Source organism: Hyperolius riggenbachi, chromosome 9 (assembly GCF_040937935.1).
Source record: "Hyperolius riggenbachi isolate aHypRig1 chromosome 9, aHypRig1.pri, whole genome shotgun sequence".
Classification (NCBI taxonomy): domain Eukaryota; kingdom Metazoa; phylum Chordata; class Amphibia; order Anura; family Hyperoliidae; genus Hyperolius; species Hyperolius riggenbachi.
The window spans coordinates 150,828,740-150,846,226 of NC_090654.1; the positions used below are offsets into that span (position 1 = coordinate 150,828,740).

General features: G+C 45.2%; 1 protein-coding gene and 1 pseudogene across 1 annotated transcript in view; one reads left to right on the forward strand and one right to left on the reverse strand.

The window, feature by feature from the left end:
* Window positions 1–11,574, reverse strand: part of LOC137532345 (uncharacterized) — a 46,695-nt pseudogene extending 35,121 nt beyond the window's left edge.
* LOC137533574 (meiotic recombination protein DMC1/LIM15 homolog) overlaps window positions 1–17,487 on the forward strand; it is a 603,524-nt gene that overhangs the window by 89,997 nt on the left and 496,040 nt on the right. The window lies entirely within an intron of this gene.

The window sequence follows — 17,487 nt, forward strand, 5'->3', positions numbered from 1 at the left end:
TGAAATTAATATACGCTACCGTAATTAAAACTCATGTATTTTATTTGCCCATCTGTCCCGGTTATTACACCGTCTAAATGATGTCCCTATCACAATTTATGGCGCCGATATTTTATTTAGAAATAAAGGTGCATTTTTTCAATTTGCGTCCATCACTACTTAAAGCTTATAATTTAAAATACTATAATAACATATTCTCTTGACATGCATATTTAAAAAGTTCAGACCCTTGGGTAACTATTTGTCCTTTTTTTTTTATTTTTTTTTATTTTTCCCCTTAATAAAAATGTATGTGAGTAATTTTTGGTGTGGGAGGGAAACAGCCAATTTTTAAATGTAAAAATAAGACAATTGTTTATTGAAAATGTATGTGGGTGCAGTTTAATATTTGGCCACAGTCAAAGTCCTGGATGCGAACGATCTTGCATCCAGGAACTAAAAGGAACACAGAGAAGTTTCCTGGGGGGCAGAAATACCGCGCTCTCTCAATAGAAAGCGTCGGTTTTTCTGCGGGGAAGTTAGAACGGTGAATGGGAATTATATTCCCATTCACTGATTGGGGGGCTAGCGGCGGAAGAGGCGGCAGCAGAGCATATCTGGACGAACTTACTCGTCCAGATAGGCCCAACTGGTTAAGTCATAGTACGTCTTTGTACTTACTGCAGCTTTTTCAATATTTCTTTGAGCAAATGCAAAAGCTTGCTGGAGGGGTTTGCATAAATTTTCCACGTATTGATGTGCAGTTGTTGCATTCATCAAATAGTTATCCGTGGTCTTATAAAGTAAATGGGGTAACACCATTTTTCTACGTGTGAGCATCTCAAATGGAAAGTTTAGTTGCCGCACTTGGAGTGGCTCTGATAGCCATGAGAACCAGTGGTAATTTGACATCCCAGTCTTTACCAGATTAATTGACAAACTTTTTCAGAATGTTTACAATAGACTGATTGTAGAGCTTTACTCCACCACTAGAAACTGGCCAGTAAGCTATATGAAGCTTCCTTTTTACTCCTAGAATTTCCCACATCTTATTCATTACTTTGCTGGTGAAGTGACTTCCGCGAGCGGATTCAATCCGCTGGGGAAGACCAAATCTGGAAAATATATGGTTAATATACCCCCCAGACCACTGTTTGCACCCAATCACCCCCCTAATCACCCATCAATCACTCCCTGTCACTATCTGTCAACGCTATTTTTTTTTTATTCCCTAAACTGCCCCCTGCTCCCTCCTGATCACCCCCCCACCCCTCAGATTCTCCCCAGACCCCCCCCAGTCCCCCCCCCTGTGTACTGTATGCATCTATCCCCCAATCACCCATCAATCACCCCCTGTCACTGCCACCCATCAATCAGCCCCTAACCTGCCCCTTGCGGGCAATCTGATCACCCACCCACACCAATAGATCGCCCGCAGATCCGACGTCAGATCACCTCCCAAGTGCAGTGTTTACATCTGTTCTCTACCCTAAAAACCCACTAATTACCCATCAATCACCCCCTGTCACTGCTACCTATCATATTAGACCCCTATCTGCCCCTAGGGCACTCAATCACCCGCCCACACCCTCAGAACGCCTTCAGACCCCAGCCCTGAACACCTCGCCAGTGCATTGCTTGCATCTATTCCCCCCTCTAATCACACCTTGAGACACCCATCAATCACCTCCTGTCACCCCCTAGCACACCTACCCATCAGATCAGGCCCTAATTTGCCCCGTGTGGGCTCCTGATCACTCGGCCAAACCCTCAGATCCCCCTCAGACCCCCTTCCGATCACCTCCCCAGTGCATTGATTGTATCTATTTTCCCCTCTAACCACCCACTGAGACACCCATCAATCACCTCCTGTCACCCCCCTTGCACTCCTATCCATCAGATCAGGCCCAATACAACCTGTCATCTAAAAGGCCACCCTGCTTATGACCGGTTCCACAAAATTCGCCCCCTCATAGACCACCTGTCATCAAAATTTGCAGATGCTTATACCCCTGAACAGTCATTTTGAGACATTTGGTTTCCAGACTACTCACGGTTTTGGGCCCGTAAAATGCCAGGGTGGTATAGGAACCCCACAAGTGGCCCCATTTTAGAAAAAAAGACACCCCAAGGTATTCTGTTAGGTGTATGACAAGTTCATAGAAGATTTTATTTTTTGTCAAAAGTTAGCGGAAATTGATTTTTTTTTTTTTTTCACAAAGTGTCATTTTTCACTAACTTGTGACAAAAAAAGAAATCTTCTATGAACTCGCCATACACCTAACGGAATACCTTGGGGTGTGTTCTTTCTAAAATGAGGTCACTTGTGGGGTTCCTATACTGCCCTGGCATTTTAGGGGCCCTAAACCGTGAGGAGTACTCTAGAAAACAAATGCCTCAAAATGACCTGTGAATAGGACGTTGGGCCCCTTAGCTAGAGTGACCATATTTTTGTGGGTCCAACCTGGGACGGGGGGGGGGGGGGGGGGACGGGGGGGGGGGGGGGGCGGCGCGCGCAGCGCGCTGCGGCGAAAAGTGGGAAGGAGTGAGGAGCACGCAGCGGCGAAGACTGGGGGAGGGGGGTTGGCCATGACCTTGTATGGGCGGAGCTAACGTAATGATGTAACAGCGAGGCATAAGAAAGCAGTGTTTACGCCATGATGTGGACAAACGAGACTTTGTATCATGGGTGTGCAGAAACTGTGTGATGCTAATAGTATACCGTAACCACAAAGCAGCAAACATAGCCATCTATGACCATTAAATAATAAATGCAGTAACAGTTACCCCGGACACCAGAAAATAAACGCAATAGGCAACATGTCAGTATAAAATAAATGCAATGCGGGCAAACATGTCAGTACAAAATAAACGCAATGCGGGCAACATGTCAGTACAAAATAAACGCACTGCGGCCAAACATTTCACCAGAAAAGAAACGCACTGCGGCCAAACATTTCACCAGAAAAGAAACGCACTGCGGGCAAACATTTCACCAGAAAAGAAACGCACTGCGGCCAAACATTTCACCAGAAAAGAAACGCACTGCGGGCAAACATTTCACCAGAAAAGAAACAATGCGGGCAAACATTTCACCTGGAAAAGAAACAATGCGGGCAAACATTTCACCAGAAAAGAAACAATGCGGGCAAACATTTCACCTGGAAAAGAAACAATGCGGGCAAACATTTCACCTGGAAAAGAAACAATGCGGGCAAACATTTCACCTGGAAAAGAAACAATGCGGGCAAACATTTCACCTGGAAAAGAAAGCATTTACTCACCTGGCAGAAGTGTCCGGCCTCTGGCGCGCTGCTCGGTCCCGGGACCGTCTTCCTCCTCCTGCTCTTCTCTCCCGCGCTGACAGGGCTACGGCAAGATGGCGCCCGAAGCCCTGTACTAGTGACACAAATAGGTCTCCAGTACAGGGCTTCGGCAGCCATCTTGCCGTAGCCCTGCTCGCCTGCCGGTGTCGGAAACAGACACCGGAAGAGGAGGCTGGAGCGGGGCTGCGGGCAATGAACTGGCACGGCGTCTATAGACGCCGCTGCCAGTTCATTGAGGAGAGAGTGGCCAGAGTCCCGAGGCCGGGACGTCCCGCTGCTGAAAGCGGGACGTTTCCCGGGACCTCATTAAGCCTGGGACAGCGGACCCCGAATCCGGGACGTGTCCCGGGCAATCCGGGACGTCTGGTCACTCTACCTTAGCGCACCTAGGCTGCAAAAAATGTGTCACACATGTGGTACCGCCGTACTCAGGAAAAGTAGCATAATGTGTTTTGGGGTGTATTTTTACATATACTCATGCTGGGTGGGAGAAATCTCTCTGTAAATGGACAATTGTGTGTAAAAAAAAAATCAAACAATTGTCATTTACAGAGATATTTCTCCCACCCAGCATGGGTATGTGTAAAAATACACCCCAAAACACATTATACTACTTTTCCTGAGTACAGCGTTGGCACTTTTTTACACCCTAAGTACGCTAAGGGGCCCAAAGTCCAATGAGTACCTTTAGGATTTCACATGTCATTTTGCGACATTTGGTTTCAAGACTACTCCTCACGGTTTAGGGCCCCTAAAATGCCAGGGCAGTATAGGAACCCCACTAATGACCCCATTTTAGAAAGAAGACACCCTAAGATATTCCGTTAGGAGTATGGTGAGTTCATAGAAGATTTTATTTTTGTCACAAGTTAGCGGAAAATGACACTTTGTGAAAAAAAAACAATTAAAACCAATTTCCGCTAACTTGTGACAAAAAAATAAAATCTTCTATGAACTCACCATACTCCTAACTGAATACCTTGGGGTGTCTTCTTTCTAAAATGGGGTCATTAGTGGGGTTCCTATACTGCCCTGGCATTTTAGGGGCCCTAAACCGTGAGGAGTAGTCTTGAAACAAAAATGAAATGTGAAATCGTAAAGGTACTCATTGGACTTAGCGCAGTTAGGGTGCAAAAAAGTGCCACACATGTGGTATCGCCGTACTCAGGAGAAGTAATATAATGTGTTTTGGGGTGTATTTTTACACATACCCATGCTGAGTGGGAGAAATCTCTCTGTAAATGGACAATTGTGTGTAAAAAAAAAAAATCAAACAATTGTCATTTATAGAGATATTTCTCCCACCCAGCATGGGTATGTGTAAAAATACACCCCAAAACACATTATACTACTTCTCTTGAGTACGGCGATACCACATGTGTGGCACTTTTTTGCAGCCTAACTGCGCTAAGGGGCCCAAAGTCCAATGAGCACTTTTAGGCTTTACAGGGGTGCTTACAAATTAGCACCCCCCAAAATGCCAGGACAGTAAACACACCCCACAAATAACCCCATTTTGGAAAGTAGACACTTCAAGGTATTCAGAGAGGGGCATGGTGAGTCCGTGGCAGATTTCATTTTTTTTGTTTTTTTGTCACAAGTTAGCAGAAATGGAAACTTTTTTTTTTTTTTTTTTCTTGTCACAAACTGTCATTTTCCGCTAACTTGTGACAAAAAATAATATCTTCTATGAACTCACTATGCCTCTCAGTGAATACTTTGGGATGTCTTCTTTCCAAAATGGGGTCATTTGGGGGGTATTTATACTATCCTGGAATTCTAGCCCCTCATGAACCATGACAAGGGGTCAGAGATGCTTTCAAATGGGAAAATTCACTTTTTGCACCATAGTTTGTAAACGCTATAACTTTTACCCAAACCAATAAATATAGGCTGAATGGGTTTTTTTTTTTAATCAAAAACATGTTTGTCCACATTTTTCGTGCTGCATGTATACAGAAATTTTACTTTCTTTGAAAAATGTCAGCACAGAAAGTTAAAAAAATCATTTTTTTGACAAAATTCATGTCTTTTTTGATGAATATAATAAAAAGTAAAAATCGCAGCAGCAATCAAATAGCACCAAAAGAAAGCTTTATTAGTGACAAGAATTGGAGCCAAAATTCATTTAGGTGGTAGGTTCTATGAGCGAGCAATAAACCGTGAAAGCTGCAGTGGTCTGAATGGAAAAAAAGTGCCTGGTCCTTAAGGGACACTTAAGTCAAACAAAAAAAATGAGTTTTACTCACCTAGGGCTTCCAATAGCCCCCTGCAGCTGTCCGGTGCCCTCGCCGTCTCCCTCCGATCCTCCTGGCTCCGCCAGCAGCCACTTCCTGTTTCGGTGACAGGAGCTGACAGGCTGGGTACGCAAGTGATTCTTCGCATTCCGAGACACATTAGCACCCTCTATGCTGCTATATGTTATATGATATATGCTATAGCAGCATAGACGGCGCTATTGTGGCAAGGAACGCAGATAATCACTCGCGTCAGCTCCTGTCACCGAAACAGGAAGTGGCTGCCGGCGGGGCCAGGAGGATCGGAGGGAGATGGCGAGGCCACCGGACAGCTGCAGCGGGCTATTGGAAGCCCCAGGTGAGTAAAACTCATTTTTTTTGTTCGACTTAAGTGTCCCTTTAAGGGGGGTAAAGCCCACGGTCCTCAAGTGGTTAAGCCCCAATATGCTGCGGGTACTACCCATTGCGTGATACCGTTTTTCGTGGTCCGTATCAATAAACCGTTCTGCAATGGAAATTGGCACTCGCCTTTCATTAGAATGCGTAGTTCCTCCTTATCAGCACAGTCTTCCATGGTTATGGGATGCTCCTGTGGATTTTGAATATATCTGTAAAACAAACCAATAATGTGATACCCCTTTTGGCTCGCAATTAGATCCTTACTCGGGGAATATTGGCTCCACATTGCCATATTAGGTTGAGACTCCTTTTAGGCATGCCCCCTGGTTGTGACATCCACTTGGATAATTCCCATGAGGTCATCAATGTCAAGAATCTCGCCATCAAGGGCTGCTTTCTTAGTGAGGAAATCTGCTAGATCATTCCCATCTTTATCTGCGCCAGGATATTTTGTATGACCCCTCAATTTTACAAAACCGCTTACCATGTTTAACTGGTTTCTTGTTACTTCTCAACATGTTAGATCTTTTCCAACTGGGAATATATTCCACAAAACTGTTCCGAACATAATCAGAATCCGTAATTAAAACAAATTCTTTAAGATCATATTCAATAGCCATTTGTATAGCTTTGTACACAGCAGCAAGCTCGGCAACCTGGCTACTTTTGGGACCAATCTTGTATCCCACGGATATCTCTGGGAATATATTATTCCATACGATTCCGATATCTGCAACCAGTATCTTCTCAGATCCTTCTGTGTGGAGTGCAGAGGAACAGCTCCTCTGCCTTGCCACAGACGCCAGACAGGAATTGTATGAAGGGAAGAAACGCAGGGCAAGATAGCCCTGAAAGAGAGGGATCAAAGCGACAGAGGGTATGTGTGTCCACCAATCTAGTCGCCACCCTGCGACGATGAACACACAACCATGAAGATCAGGTGAGAAGGCAATCGCCAGAGATGGCGATTGCTAACAGCGACACAAGACCAAATAAGCACAGATGAGGAATGTATGTATGTCCACCAATCTAGCCGCCAACATGCGACGGTGGACACACAACAGCAGAAACAAAGTAGGAACGCAATCGCGAGAGAGGCGATTGCCAGAGGTGACACAAGGCTTAAACAAGACAGGGCACGAGGGTAGCAAAGGCACAGCAAATCATACAATGAGAAGATAAAGAAAATTTGCAACAGCGAACGCGTTTACGGCGCGGTCTCCGCGTGTTAAAGGGATACTGTAGGGGGGTCGGGGGAAAATGAGTTGAACTTACCCGGGGCTTCTAATGGTCCCCCACAGACATCTTGTGCCCGCGCAGCCACTCACCGATGCTCCGGCCCCGCCTCCAGTTCACTTCTGGAATTTCTGACTTTAAAGTCAGAAAACCACTGCGCTTGCGTTGCCATGTCCTCAATCCCGCTGATGTCACCAGGCGCAGGCACAGACCATACTGGGCTTCTGCTATACACTCCTGGTGATATCGGCGGGAGCGAGGACACAGCAACGCAGGCACAGTGGTTTTCTGACTTTAAAGTCAGAAATTCCAGAAGTGAACTGGAGGCGGGGCCGGAGCATCGGGGAGTGGCTGCGCCAACACAGGATGTCTGCGGGGGACCATTAGAAGCCCCGGGTAAGTTCAGCTAATTTTCCCCCGATCCCCCCCCCCCCCCTTACAGTATCCCTTTAAGCACAACAGAGACAAGCACGCCTAACTAACCCCCGCCACCCAAACACGAAACAGAGAACACGAGCGCTTGCTTAACGGTTACCTCACCGAGGCTACAGCAAGCGTTCGTATCAGACAAGACAGACAGATGAACGGGAAACAGGATAGGAAAGATCCACTGCTCTTTCCGCCAGAGCGAGTGCGATCCAGGTAAAGTAACAGAGCTAGCAGGATCCACTGCTCTTACCGCCAGAGCGAGTGCGATCCAAGTAAGACAGGGCGATGAGATAGCTGGTAGCAACCGCTGCTACAGCTATACTCCAAGAAACAGATCAGAAGGATCCACAGCCGCTACCGCTAGAGACTAGTGCGATCCAAGCAAGACAACAGAGGAGATAGCTGGTAGCAACCGCTGCTCCAGCTATACTCCAAGACAGACAGAACGATTTCCTGACGACCACCGTTGGCGACAGGACAATCGCAACAGAGAGGCAATACAGACAAGACAGATAAGCAGGCTAACTGCACTAGAGAAGCTGCCTAGTGCAGTCCCCAGAATTACTCTAACTATAACAATCCAACAGGGAAGGCTGACACTCCAGGAGTGATTTAACAAACCGTTATGACCAGCAAAGGATTGTGGGTGATCCCAACCTTTATACTGCCAGCAGCTAGATGATTTGCATAACCAATGTATGCAAATCCCTCGGCAGCAGAGCAGGTCTGGAACTTGCAAGACAAAGCCAGGTCTCTTATCCAGAGACATGCATCCCTCAGACACAAGGAATGGTCAAACAGCTGGCTGCCTGTGCAGCCAGCTGAGCGGATCATTACACTGAGGATATGTAACCTGCTTTAGAAGTCCTAGACTTCTAAAGCAGTCTAGCTTCAGATTTCAGGTCCAACTTGGCATACTTCACCCGGGCAATATTATTTACCTGTATAGTAATCAGCATAGTATCTTTGGTCTTCTCGATTTTAACCAATGATTGTGTATGCCTGGTTATGCCTGCAACTTCCTGATTTCCCCCTTTAAGGGAAATGGTTAATACATCATCCTCAAGGACTATCTTTTCAATCTTATCTTTTTGGATATTAATGATGTGAAAAGCAGTATTAACATTTTCTTCGGGTTTACCTTTTTTCAGGATCGTAACATCTGGTACCTGATTGTTTCGGAAATGGATTTCAACAGAATTAGGCCTTTCTTCAATCATATGACAGCTCTGTTGCGGCTGTGCATTGCTAGAGTGCTCAAAAGCAATAGGAGTTTTTACTTGAGTCCATATTGCTTGATTAATAAAATCAATTATGGAACTCAGTCCTTTGAGAAGATCAATCCCAATGATCAGCCTATCATAAGGAAGATCCACAATCAAGGTTGGATGTCTAATGACTCTTTTACCAATTTGATATGTAAACCAGGATGTGCCTTTCACCTGTAAACTGTCATCACCTACTCCTCTTATCAGAGAACCATCAAATGCCTTCAGTCTCGGCTTCTTCGTAGATGATTCCAAAACCTGTTGGTAATAGCTGAAAGACAAAATAGTGACCTGGGACCCAGTATCCAATAACCCTTGGATCGGTCCGACACATCCATTTTGGAGGTAGGTATCTATAAAATACCATCCCTCTAACTGTAAAAGATTACAGAGAAAATTGGAGTGTTTTACCATCTGTTGTTTTAGGGAGTGATCCCTCTGTGGCGTCAGGAAATTTGGAGATTGCTCCTCCTGGCTCCGCCTGCAGGTCATCTGAGTTTCCATGGATTCCACCAGTGCAACAAGTTGAACAGAAGGTACTTCACACACAGGCTCGAGTAACACTGGATTGCATACTTGGTCCTTATTAAGCTGAAAAACGCCAGAAACATTAGTTCACCTCCCCGACCCTGGATGGGTCTGGGCAATGCAAAACATAATCGTTAACCATATTTAATTCTGTCTTGTCCATTTCCATGTCGGAATCTTTTTCTGTTTCCTTTACTCGGCAGAGCTTGGCCCTGCTCTTTCCTTTAAAAAAAACTTCAGGTTTCTTAGGCACTAAAACTTGAGACATTTTACTCACAATGTCATTTAACTTGTTAATTTGATCTGCAATTTGATCAAGTCTGCTAGGCCTACGAGGGTTTTGGTTTTGAGGACTGTTTCGGTTCCCTGTGGGTGAGTTTGGTGGTGATCTACCCCTAGGTGAGTTCGGGGATCCTGTCTTCTTTCCCACAGCTGCCTGGGCCTATTATCCCAACGTCTATATCCCTGGGGGTCTCTATATCCCTGGGGACCTCTGTACCCCTGGTAACCCCTATAACTTTGGTTACCCTGTATCCTTGGTACCCCCGATTTTAACCGAGGACGGTAGTCCTGGTTTCCAGAACTTGAGCTATCCCCATCCGAGGTGCTTCGGCTGGGAGTCTAAGTTTAAATCAGGCTTTACTCTGGATTCATTAACATTGTGCTCTGGAAAATTTTTATTTCTCCTCTCATTTACAATTTGGCCCTCACTGATGTTAAACAGTAAGGTTGCTGAAGTCACCAGTCTTTCTAGGGGGTTCTCAAAATCCAGATCGTGGGCGAGACTAGGTTTGATCTGGGTTGGTTATGCCTCATATAATACTTTAAATTCCACAGATTCTCAGTCAGGGTTTCTATAGGCTAACCCGTAGGCATTTTTAAGTACAGAGAGAAATTCTCGAGGGCTTTGATTGGGCCTAGACGTAAGTTTTTTTTTTTTTGTTTTTTTTTTTGTTTTTTTGTTTTTTATAGATTTCTCATTTTGCACTGGTTCTATATGGGCCAAACTCCATCTTTATTTCATGTAAGACAGACTGCCATTTATTGATTCCTCTCTCTATAAAGGAGTAAAAATAGTGACGGTATTTGTCATCAAAGGCCCATGGAAGGAACCTGATTCTATCTGCATCAGACAATTTTAATGAATCCATGGTAGGCTCATACAGTTGTAAGTGGTTTGCTATCTGAGAAGAACCTTTCTTAGAAAATTTTGGCACAGCAGCATTCAGGAATTTAATAATGCTGGCTGAATTTTTTTTCTCACCTGGAGATTGGGGATTGTTCCCTTTTGAACCCCTCTTATGGGAATTCTTCCCCCTGTTTTGGACAGGACTGGACCCACGTTTCCTCTCATCACACTCAGACTCACTTGTATTAATGTCAGAATGGGAAGCATAACTTCTATGGGACACATTTGATACTCGCAAGGGCAGTAAGCTCGCAAGGGCAGGGACCTCCTAGTGTTTCTCATACAGCTGTAATTTTAACATATGTACATGTACCAACTACATATCAACTATGTATATATCTGTACTTATTCTATTTAATGGCATGACTGTACAGTGTCTTGTATTTCTTATGTATATTTGTTCCCCATTATTTGTTTGTACTATGTTGGCGCTATATAAACAAAAATAATAATAATACGGGTGTTGGATTTCGCACATTCTTCTCTGGGGAAGTGTCTAGACGAGAATCTCTAAGAATCCTAGTTCTTTGATTACCTAGTAAGGCGGTCACAGCTTGGCAAGCTTCACTCAACCGGCACAAAACTTCCTGTGCTTCTGGTACACCATCACCAATTGGTTTGGCTTTAGGAGCAGATGGCGACCAATTTTTATATTGGGGAGTAATTATTGGAGGATCAGAAGATCTCTCCCTATCAGGCGTACCTGTCTGTTGACTTTTGGAGTACCGTTGCTGCAGTTCTCCAAAATCCTTTTTAAGCTTGCGGTATGCTATGCCACTATGTTCAGCATCAGTTTCTAGGTTCCCAATCAATGCTTCCCTGTTTGAGATCTCTATCTGTAATTGGGTTTTATTAGACTTAATAAGTTGGACAGTTGTTTCTATCTCACGTTATTGAAATCTTAATTTCTCTACCTCTTCCTTCCTTCCTTCCTTCCTTCCTTCCTTCCTTCCTTCCTTCCTTCCTTGCTTTTGATTGGGCATCTACCTCTATCAATGCATATAAAACAGGAGGTAGGGCACACATTAATCTTTTCTCTTTGTCTTCACTATTAGATGCTAAGGTCATGCTAGTTAAATAGTGTTCAACCACACCATCCATTGCAAAGATATCATTAAGGCTGCTTACACACCAAGACGTTACAGGCGCACGTTAGTGCGCCTGTAACGCTCCCCCAACGCACAGCAATGTAACACAAGTGGGCTGTTCACACAGCCCACGTTGCGTTACATGTAACGCTGCACGTTCTGTGCAAAGTGCAGCATGCTACGGCGTTGGAGCGGCTATAGCCGCGTTAGACTGTTTGCACATGCGCAGTGGGGGGCGGAGAGGAGGCGGGGAGAGCCAGCTACAGTAGCCGCGCACATGGCTACTTAATATTCACTGCACTGGCGGGCGCTGATTGGCCGGCGGGACCACGTGATGCGGAGTGTCTCGCTCCGCATCACGTGGTCCCGCTAGCCAATCAGCGCCACTCTGGGAGACATTATAGGACTCGAGCCGCCTAACGCGGCTCACTCTACCGTCGGCTCTTGCAGCACCATACGTTGTGTTAGGTGCACGTTATGCGACCTTAACGTGGCACCTAATGCAACGTCTTGGTGTGCAAGAAGCCTAAAGGGAACCTGAAGCGAGTAATATTATTAAAATCTCAGAATTCAAAAGATAAACACACCCTTGTCTCTCACCTGGAAAGCTACCAAAATATCACCAAGAAAAAATCCTCCTACCTATCACAGGAGATCGCAAAGGCCGCCAACAGGCCAGCCCAACTATTTCGCACAGTTGATAGACTATGTAATCCATCCTGTCTAAAACCTACTATAACTCCCTCAAAGGAGCTATGCGAGAAATTTGCTTGCTACTTTGCTGACAAAGTATCCTCTATTCGGTCTCTCATTCAGTCCACAGCACCTAAGACTTATTCAACTCCCGGAAATAGTGGCTAAAACAACCTAACACCCTGGACTGACTTCAAAAGTATTAGTGAGGAAGAGATCTCAGACATCCTCCGTCGCCTCCGCCATACAACCTGCGACATGGACCCAGGACCAACTAAACATATGCTGAAATGCCCTGACCTGCTTGGTCCAGCATTTCACAAAATAGTAAATTGCTCTCTGCAAGCAGGGAGGTTTCCTACCTCTCTAAAAGAAGGAATCATCAAGCCCCTTCTTAAAAAACCTTCCATGGATCCAGATGCTATGAGCAGCTACAGACCTGTCTCCAACCTCCCCTTCTTAGGTAAAGTTATTGAAAAGGCTGTCTACCTGCAACTTGAAACCAGGCTGTCCGTAAACAACATCCTGGACCCTCTACAATCTGGCTTTAAGAAACACCACAGCTGTGAAACAGCCCTCATCCAAGTCTGCAACGATCTGCTCATGGCAAGGGACAGAGGGGAATGCTCCATCCTAATCCTGTTGGATCTCTCAGCGGCTTTTGATACAGTTGACCATGAAATCCTGCTTAACAGACTGCATGAGTACTGTGGCATCAGTGGATCAGTCCTCCAGTGGTTCAGATCATTCCTGACTGACAGAACACAGAGAGTATCCCTAGGTCCTATAATGTCCAAACCTGTACCTCTACAATTCGGAGTGCCACAAGGATCAATCCTATCCCCTCTGCTGTTTGCAATCTACATGTTGCCACTCGGTACACTTACCCTACGTCATGGCCTGACGTACCACTGCTACGCCGATGACACACAGCTATACCTGTCCTTCAAACCTGGTGGAACAGACCCTACCCCAAAAATAAACTCTTGCTTAGCTGAGCTACAGGCATGGATGAATGATAACTGGTTGAAACTGAATGCTGACAAAACTGAGGTCCTGTTTGTCCAAAGCCAGCACTCGCCATCAAAACAGCTCTATCCTAAAGCAACACCAATCAGGATTGGGAATTCAGACATAAACAGCTCCAACCTTGTGCGCAGCCTTGGCGTACTAATCGTTGGGGAATTGAGTTTCAGAAACCAAATTTCATCTGTAGTTAAATCTTCCTTCTTTCATCTGAAGAACATTGCAAAGATTAAACATCTGATTCCCCCAGAGGACCTTCCAACCCTAGTCCACGCCTTCATCACATCACGGCTGGACTACTGCAATGCCCTTTATGCTGGCCTCCCCAAAAAGGACCTGCGTCGCCTGCAATTCGTGCAGAATGCTGCTGCCAGATTGCTAACAAACCAGCCGTGCCACTGTCACATTACACCGATCCTTCGCTCACTGCACTGGCTACTAGTAGAATGGAGAATACTCTTCAAGATTGGACTGCTGACATTCAAATCCCTGCACAATCTGGGCCCTGGATACATGAAGGACTTGCTGAAGCTGCACCACACCTCTCACAACCTCAGATCAGCAAGTTCTATAAACTTGGTCACTCCCAGAGTGCACCTCAAAAAATCTGGAGATAGAGCCTTCTGTCATGCTGCCCCTACTCTTTGGAACTCCCTACCACACCCAGTAAAGACAGCACCATCCCTGGAGCTATTCAAATCCAGACTGAAAAGCCACCTGTTTAGCCTGGCATTTCCAGATTTATAAAATTCTTCCTCTGTACCACGATGGTCGGAGCCATGCTTATGCGCTTTGAGTCCCACGGGAGAAAAGCGCTTTACAAATGCTATTTGTTGTTGTTGTTAAAATAAACACATGACGTAGCTGCAAATGCATATTACATACTAACCTCACAGTCAGTTCCTCTCAGAAGCTCACTATTTTCTTCTTACAGTGATCCCTACCAGTTCTGACAATATTTTGTCAGAACTGAAATACAGGATCTTCTCAAAAAATTAGCATATTGTGATAAAGTTCATTATTTTCTGTAATGTACGGATAAACATTAGACTTTCATATATTTTACATTCTGTAATAATCAAATATTTAGTCTCTGTGTGTGACTACCTGACAGCCTTAACCTCTTGACGACCAGCTAATGCCGATCGGCGTAAACTGGTCGTCTGCGGGTTACCATGGAAACGGCCGCTCGATCGAGCGGCCTTTCCATGTCAGTTCACGGAGGGTGTCTCCGTGAACAGCCGGAGAGCCGCCGATCGCGGCTCGCCGGCAAAATGTAAACACGCGGGGAAGAAATCCCCGCTCTTTTACATCATACAGCGCTGCTGCGCAGCAGCGCCGTAAGGCATTTCGGCGATCCCCGGCCTCTGATTGGCCGGGGATCGCCGGCATCTGATAGGCGGAAGCCTATCCTTCAATGCGCAGGACGGAACTCCGTCCTGGTTCCGTCCTGCGCATTACGGAGAGAGGGAGGGAGGTAAGGAGGCAGAGGGCGGAAATGGCTGCGGAGGGGGGCTTTGAGGGCCCCGCCCCCGCAAAACACAGATGGCCGGCGGCGATCAGACCCCCCCGGCAGAACATCCCCCTAGTGGGGAAAAAAGGGGGGAAGTCTGATCGCCCTGGCATAATACTGATCTGTGCTGTGGGCTGGAGAGCCCACGCAGCATAGATCAGCCAATACAGCCCTGGTCGGCAAGTGGTTAACGCTGGTCCTTATCACCTTCGGGAAGTATTCAGCCGGTAGCAGATTTCCACAGAACTTGGAAACGCCAGAGCCAATTAAGAGAGTCTTGTATCCAACCGGGATACTCGATACAATCTTGATTACAAACTTATATTGAAAAACATACGAAGCAAAGCAAACATCAGCATGTAATAATACGGATATTGAGCAAAGTTGTGATCAATATGAGCGCGCTAGCTCAGACATACAAGGATCTATCTTGTATATGGAAAAACCTCCAGACCCACAAGTGTTAACTAACCACACGCCCCCGAAGGAGGGATATGAGTGGGTTCCAGATGTCACCCCCTATTAAACACTTGCTATTGGCTTATAGAACTCTGTGATTGACACCCAGAACTCTGTGATTGACATCCGTCTAGTGCGCAAGCGCGAAGCCTATGCCCTGTACCCTAAATACTTAGAAGCTGGTGTTTAGAAACACCAGGCATTGTTTGGCCCTGGCCATCCCAGGCTCAGACAGCCAGTCTGCACGTCCCATAGATAATTCTGCGTTCTGACCTTTACTATTCCCTGTAATGTTCCCTCTTCTATTCCACTCTCTGGCCTTCTAGAATCTATATAGAAAGAGAACACTGCACATAATCTTTGACTGAAACACAGGTCACTTTGGCTATCATAAGGGCCATACCTTGCAAGACTCTCTAAGGATCTTACAGTCCCCCCTAAAGACTTATATGCAGAATTCTCCTATCAGATTTCCTACATCATCCTCTGTTTAACCCCTCGCTCAGCCAGTCCATATTCGTCTCCACGACTTTTCCCTTTTTAGGTTCCACCTCTCCATGATCACACAGAGTCCCTTGTCGCCCTAATATGTAGCACCTCCACTCAGACGCATCCATGTCACAAACGTGTCACTTCCATACTTGCATGTTCATGGAAGAGTGAAACTTGCCGTTAAAGAGAATGCTGGAAACAGATACCTTTTAATGGACTTGTCATATGGCATGTCTGAGCCTAGAAACTTTTCATACTATAACTTATATGTAACATATTGACTTAGAAAATAAAGTCTAACACTAACTTGCTAATCTTCTAACCATACTGCATAATCTCAAACACAAAATCACTTGAGTAATCAAGCATAATTATAATACCCCTCCTAATGATCAGTGGGTGCTTATCTTAACAAATTAAACAAAAATGTGGGCTGATTTTACGACCTGGACTCCTATGGAGTATTATCTCTCAAGATGGGCACCCCCTGTGGAGCTTTGCTCTTAACACATTGAGGAATAACATAGTTAAACCTCCACACTAGATCCATCTGGGATTTTTGCTCACACAGCAAGTTCCCCCCTTGTGAGATTCACTTTGTCTGACCACGTATAGCCATACTGTAAATGTGTCTGTAGACTTCATGTTAAAAAACAAAAGTAAACTTTTTCTTGCGTCCCCCAGGAATCTTGGTCTGCCCTCTGGTAAAAGTTGTCAATCTTCTTGTATCATAATACCAGTAATAGTAATGATAATAATAGTAATAATAATAGTCATCATAGTAACGATAATAGTCATCATAGTAATAATAGTCAGAATAGGAATGATAATAGTCAGAATAGTAATGATCATAGTCCCAGATGGTACATCCTGGAAAAAAGAAAGCATTAGCACTTTGGGTTACGTTTCGCCCAATCAGTTTTTCAGTCTTTTTCTCGGTCTCGGAAATCCTGCTCCTCTCCATGTCCGGATTGACGTCTGGAAACTTTCGTTTGTACGGATGAAATCTCGCTAGCCATCTCAGTTGCCATCTATTTATCTTCCTTGCATACATGTTGTCCGATCACCTGAAATTGACATAGGAACATATCATTCCTTATTATTGGTTGTGCCTGACCCTTCTGGAGTCGGGCCTTTCCCTTTATACACTTTACATTGATCGATATGCACAATGATTGGTTTCTGTGTAGTTTGTTTGAACTTTTTCTTGCTTTTTGGTGGATTGAATGACAAATCCCTCTCCACTACCAAAGTGGTGTCACTGACCTTCTTTATTAAAATTCGCTTTCTGAAAGTTTTCACCATCACCCACCCCCCTTGGACATACTTTTCAGATGCGCTATCTGCAGTATGTACAGGCTCTGGGCGACACATGTTTGTGGCTGCAAACTGCAAAGTCCTTTGCAGTTGTGCTTGCAAAGCTTTTAACCATTTTTCATGACTAATGGCCTATTTTTGCACCTCTGAAAGAAAAGGTTCGTTCGGGAAGACAAGATGCATTTTCCTCCCTGTCATGAGTTCATGTGGTGACACCTTTGTGGCCGCTGCAGATGTGGCTCGATACGCCATCATTACAGCTGGAAGGTGGGTAACCCGGTCTTTGCCATAGGTCAGGATAATCCTTT